This window comes from Lithobates pipiens, unplaced genomic scaffold (assembly GCF_037356315.1).
Source record: "Lithobates pipiens isolate NorthernLeopardFrog02 unplaced genomic scaffold, aLitPip1_a1.2 Scaffold_18, whole genome shotgun sequence".
Lineage (NCBI taxonomy): Eukaryota > Metazoa > Chordata > Amphibia > Anura > Ranidae > Lithobates > Lithobates pipiens.
In genome coordinates, this window is record NW_027507758.1 from 592,906,281 (window position 1) to 592,912,782 (window position 6,502).

Below are 6,502 nucleotides of genomic sequence, written 5' to 3' on the forward strand. Positions count from 1 at the left end.
TCACCTCTGATAAAGGGCTTGTGGGCTGCCCAAAGGGTTTCCGCTGATATCTCCTCAACATTATTGAGAAGGAAGTATTCTTTTAGGGCTTGGTTTAGCTGAGAAACGTTGGACGGATCAGACAGGATAGATTTGTTGAGTCTCCAATGTCTCTGGCCTGACCTGGGCCCCGAAATCTGAATGGACATGAGCACCATGGAATGATCTGACAAGACCGTATCCCTAATACAAGAACTTACCACCAGATGGATGGACCGGCTCGGCACTAAAAGGTGATCGATACGTGAGTAGGCATTATGGGGGTACGAGAAGTGAGTGTAGTCATGTTTCGTCAGGTTCATTTCTCTCCACACATTGGACATACCCTGAGCGTGGATAAGTTTAGTTAGTTTCAAGCTCTCCTTAGTTGGCCGTGTAAGTTGAGCCGACGGGGGTTTAGTCTTATCCAGACCTTGATCAAATGCTGTATTAGAGCCCCCCCCCCCCCGAAGATAACCGTACCTTCTAGCTTAGGAATCAGAGTCTGGAAAAGCTGCTTAAAAAAGGAAGTTTGTCCTTTATTGGGGGTGTAGTAAGAAACTAACGAATATAGATGGCCATCAATCGTTCCCTTGACTAAAATGAACCTGCCTTCTGGGTCTTTTACTTCGGCTAGACAGGAGAATTTACAGGATCTAGAGAGCAGAATAGCCACGCCTTTGGATTTGTTAGCTGCATTGGCTAGATAAAAATTGGGGAAATGTGAGTGGAGAAACTTGGGACTGTACCGACTCGGAAAGTGGGTCTCTTGCAGGAATACTATGTCCAGTTTGGAAGATTTATACGTGTTAAACATTTTTCTTTTTTTTTTTCCAAAAGTCTTTTATTAGAGATTGCAATAAACACGGTAGACAAAGGTAAATAAAAGAAAAAGGGTCACAATTAAGCCCAAACACAGAGTACAATGGTGTTTTAACATCAAAAAGAACTGTAAGTGGCAAATAAACACAACTGAAAATTCGACAGGGTGCATATACATAGTTATTAGATGCCAATGCAAAAGCTTGGTGCACCTCCCCCGGAAGCTTATTCTTCAAAAACACATATCTGTAAATCAAGTAGAGGGGGAGATAATAACTAATGGGAAACTAACAGTATATAATTGAATCTCGTGCAAATTATTGGTAGCAACAATACAGGGCCTAAGTAGATCAGGAAGGCTAGTGGAAGGGTCAGAATAGGGGGGATGGGTTCCTACAAGTGGGGAGATAGTACAGCATGGTCCTAAGGTGGGGGGACTCCATTTAATAGTTGAGTACCGTATATACTCGAGTATAAGCCGAGATTTTCAGCCTCTTTTTTGAGGCTGAAAGTGCCCCCCTCGGCTTATACTCGAGTCATCGCTGTCTGCCTGCTCGATCAGCGTGTCGAGCAGACAGACAGCGGCCATTCTATTCTAATTCAAAAGCCGCGCCTCCGGCTCCGCCTTCGCCTGTGATAGGCGGAACACTGAATTTCCCAGCAGCCTGTGTTCCGCCTATCACGGACATCCGCTCATCCTCGTACTACGGACAAGGATGAAAGGATGGCCGTGATAGGCGGAACACAGACTGCTGGGAAATTGTGTTCCGCCTATCACAGACAGGGAGGCGCGGCATTTGAACAGGAAAATGGGCGCCGACGAAGAGCGGTGATCCTGGGACGGGACCGGATGGAGGCTCGGCTCGGCTCGGGACGGGACGGGACCGGACGGAGTCTCGGGACGGGACGGGACCGGACCGGACGGAGGCTCGGCTCGGGACAGGACGGGACCGGACGGAGGCTCGGGACCGGACGGAGGCTGGGGACACAGGTAGGCTGGACACACAAGGCCTCACACACACACACACACACACACACACACACACACACACACACACACACACACACACACACACACACACACACATGGATGGACACACACACAGGGATGGACACACACACAGGGATGGATGGATGGACGGACACACACACAGGGATGGATGGATGGATGGATGGATGGACGGACACACACACAGGGATGGATGGATGGATGGACACACACACACACACAGGGATGGATGGATGGATGGACACACACACACACAGGGATGGATGGATGGATGGACACACACACAGGGATGGATGGATGGATGGACACACACACAGGGATGGACAGGCATATCTCACCCTCGGCTTATACACGAGTCAATAGGTTTCCCAGTTTTTTGGGGGTAAATTGGGGGCCTCGGCTTATACTCGGGTCGGCCTATACTCGAGTATATACGGTACATTCATCTGAGGTTCTAAAGTGGTGCCAGCAAGCCCAAGTATTCCAGTATTTAGATGGGGTGTCTTTGGCTTGGCAAATCAAATCTTCTATTTCTGCTACTTTGGATGCTCTCTTAATCCAATCAGAGACAGAAGGAGAAGTGGTGGATTTCCATAGCGGTGGAATGCACATCTTTGCGGCATTTAGCAGGTGTTGTGCTAGAGAACGAAGGTACATTTTCAGAGGGATAGCTGAGTGGTGTAGAAGCATTGCTGCGGGTGAAAATTCAATAGAGAACGTGGTGATATGACATATGAGGCGGTGAATCTCCTTCCAAAAGGGTTGGAGTCGGGGGCACGACCACCAAACGTGTAGGAAAGAGCCTATACTATCTGAACATCTCCAGCAAGAAGGTGTAACACTGGAGTCACGTTTATGAAGTTTAACGGGTGTGAGGTACCATTTAGTGAATATTTTAAAGTTATTTTCTTGGACAGATACGTTGGAAGAGCCTTTATGAATGTGCACAAAAATGGTAGACCAGTCAGATTCCGTCAAGGACTGGGAGAGATCCGTTTCCCAACTGTGAACGGCTAAGTTGGCTTTTGGGCTACCTGAAGAGAAAAACATCCCGTAAATGCTGGATATGACATGACGTTGAGGTTCTGTTTGGTTACACAATGTTTCAAATGGCGTAAGTTGTCTAGAGAAATCAAGTTTAAATTGTCTGCTCAATAAAAAGTGTCTGATTTGAAAATACACCCACAACGGGAAGGGGCGCCCCGAGGGAAGTGTGGGGAGTTCTGATATAGGTCGGAATTGTGCATTTGAAAAAAAATGTAGAGCTCTAATGTCGGATGAAGGCCACAGACCCGAGAGGAATGTTTCCGATTGTCCTGCAGGGAATGCGGGGTTATGTTTTATTGGGGTCATCGGACTATGGTTGGAGGAAATAAGATGTGTGTAGCAAGCAGAGCGAAAGGCCTGCAGAGTACTTGCAATTAGGGGGTGTTGTTTGCATGATAGTGGGACATGATCAGGCTTCAGCCATGGTAGAAATTTGATCGGAGAAAGAGAAAAAGTATTCTCTACCTGTACCCAAGCTTTGGTATGGGAGTGGACATTCCAGTCTACAATTCTGACTAAGAGACTAGCCCAATAATATTTCTTGAAATCAGGTACGTTAATACCTCCTCTGTTTTACGGTAATGTCAATCTAGCAAAGCTGAGCCTGGCTCGTTTTCCATTCCAAATAAAGTCTGCACAACTAGACTGGAGGGATTTAAAGAAGGCCGGAGGAAGCTTGATTGGAATTGTTTGAAAAAGGTATAGCAAACGGGGAAGGATATTCATTTTGACAATTGCCGCTCTACCGAACCAGGAAAATAGGCCGGTAGACCAAGCTTTGAGATCTTTTTGGATGGTCTGGAGGATGGGGAGAAAGTTGGCCGAGTATAAGTTTTCCAGTTTAGACGGTAATTTAATGCCTAAATAAGTGATGGCTGTAGTATTCCAGCGAAAGGGAAATTTTTTTTGGCATAACTCTATTGTTTCGGTATGCAGGGATATATTCAGGGCTTCTGATTTGGAAAAATTGATTTGTAGATTCGACAGTGCTTTAAAGGTGTCAAGATCTGAAAGGAGATTAGGAATAGAACAAGGGGTTCTGTAAGGAAGAGTAAGATGTCGTCAGCGAAGGCGGCTATTTTATGAGTCTTGGAGTTAAACATTTTTCTATGTTTAAGGGGAGAATTGAGACCCTGCACATTATGCGTGGCGACTGTTATGGTTTTCAGTATGTGATCAGCCATGGTTCCAGCGGAGGAGCAAACTGCAAACAATATCGTCCCTTACCTGCGGTGTCTTCTGATGACCCTTGATTACAGAGCCGTAGTCAACTCTGTACTTGCCGTTTCTTAAGGGATAGACGGACCCCCTCAGGAGAATCTCTGCAAGAGATGACATGATTAGGCGATGCTCAAGACAGGAAAGCAAAGAAAGAAGGAAGGAAAGAAAGAAGAGGGAAACTGGAGGACCTCCCCGCCAGAGGGGAAACAAACCCCAGGGCAGAGAGAGGATCCTCGAGAACATCTCACGGACAGTCGTGAGATTATACCTAAATTGGAAAGGCTCCAGGAGAAATACTCTGGAGGTCCTAACCCACAAAGACCAGCCGGTGTTCATGGTATAGGAGGAAGCGCATGGGGACCGCCCCAGACCAGGGTGCCTTGTTAGTGCAAACGTTAAAGCTCATTGAGCTGCCAGAGCAATAAAGGACCTTAACCTCGTGCAATCCCCCCAATCTCCCACCCAAAACCCAGGGGGGAGGGGGGATCCGACAAGAAAAAATAAGATACATGGGGACCCCTACTGTATCAACCATGGTAGAAGATGGGGTTATCCTCCTCGACCACCAAATGTTCAAAGTGATCAATCGACCCTATGGGGTCCTGGAAAAAAAGAGTCTAACGAGATAGAAACAGTCACTGAGAATCGAACTCTAACAACGGGAACTACTGTCTTTCGTTTTTTGAAAGTTTCACGGGAATCCGTGACCGAGGCATAAACTGCCAAAAAAAGGGGAAGAAAAGGGAATGTCATATTGGAAACAACCAATGGAGAGGGAGATGTCGATGCGGGAGCATCGTGTACTAGGGTACCGACAGGCTCTCTTCTTGATCTCACGGAGGGCCTTTGTGCGATGATCTTCGAGACTTGGGCTTGTTCCAGAGAGGGTCTAGCGGGCTGTTCGGAGGGGGTCGCTTGTGTTGACCCATTGAAGCAGTTGATGTATCCATGTCCACCTCCTGAGAAATAATTTTCAAATGGAGGAGTAGCTTTTTGCCTGCTGTAAAGCTGGAGAATGTCTGGTTTTGTCCTTGGTAGGAGAATTTTACTGCAAAGGGGAAGGCCCATTTGTATTTGATCTCCTTCTGGGTCAGATCGATCAATAACGGTTTCAGAGACCTCCTCCGTTGTATAGTAGAAGGTGATAGATCCGCAAAAATCTGTACGGGGTGGCCCTGGCAGAGGACTTGTGGCATTGAGCGAGCTTGCTTCATGACAGCTTCCTTGACTGCGTAGAAGTGGGGCTTTACAGTGATGTCCCTAGGAGATCCGTCTTTCCTAGGGGGACCTAGTGCCCGGTGGGCCCTGTCCAGTTCCAGGCGGGAAGCCGGTATTTTGGGGATCAGAGATTTCATGAAGTCCTGAGTTGCTGGCTCCACATCTTGGATCGATTCAGGAAGGCCTCTGATCCTAAAGTTATATCTGCGGGACCTATTTTCAAGGTCATCTATGCGGGAGAGAGCCACATCTAGTTGCTCATGGAGGGTGTGAATGAGGCCAGTGTTTTGATGAGACACCGCTGTTGTCTGATCTAGCTGACTTTCAATGGCGTCCATCCTGGAGCCTATATTCTGGAGATCAGCTTTGATTTCTGCAGTGATTTTGGCTGCTGTGGAGGCCAGACCTGTCTCCAGGAGAGTTGACAGCTTTAGGTACAAGTCTGCTGAATTAAAGGAGTGGTCTGGGCCTAGTGCACCCTGAGGAGAGGAGCCAGTGTGGAGACAGTTATGAGGGCCTGACTGAGAGTAGGCCTGTTCTCTCATAGTGTGGCTGAGGAGGGATTCCGTAGAGGCTGGAGAGGGGGTGTATGGCTGCTGGGAAAACCCCTGTATGCCTGGGGTGAAGGTTAAATATGCAGGAGCCAGGACTTCCCTGTGTTCCGGCATTGTTTCTGAGGCCGGGCTCTGGAGCTGAGGAGATGCTGCAGCCGCGGCGGCCATCTTGGTACACCCAGCCCGGGTGGAGTTGGCAAATTCGGGCCCCAAATTGTGTCTGGCACCCGATCGATGCATGCAGGGGGGATCCTCGATGTTTCAGGTAGGTAGTGACCGGTCCCTTGCTGAGCGGTGGCGGCTGGATCAGGTGCAGCGGACGCTGTGGGCCTGGGGTGGCGCGGAGCACCGAGGCTAAGCGTCCATCTCGGATCCTCCGCGCATGCGCACTTAGACACTTTGCTTCCTTTGACCATCTTTTGCACACATATATCTAGGAGTTTGATAAGAAATTGGAAGGTAACAAGATAGCTTTAATTGGCAAGAACATGACCAATATACTAAACACAGGGCAAAATCAAGCAGCAGCCCTCAGATGTGCTACAAAAAAAAAAACACTAAACCCACAAATTAAATGCAAACTCCCAAAATCTACCTCCAAAAACAAAACTAC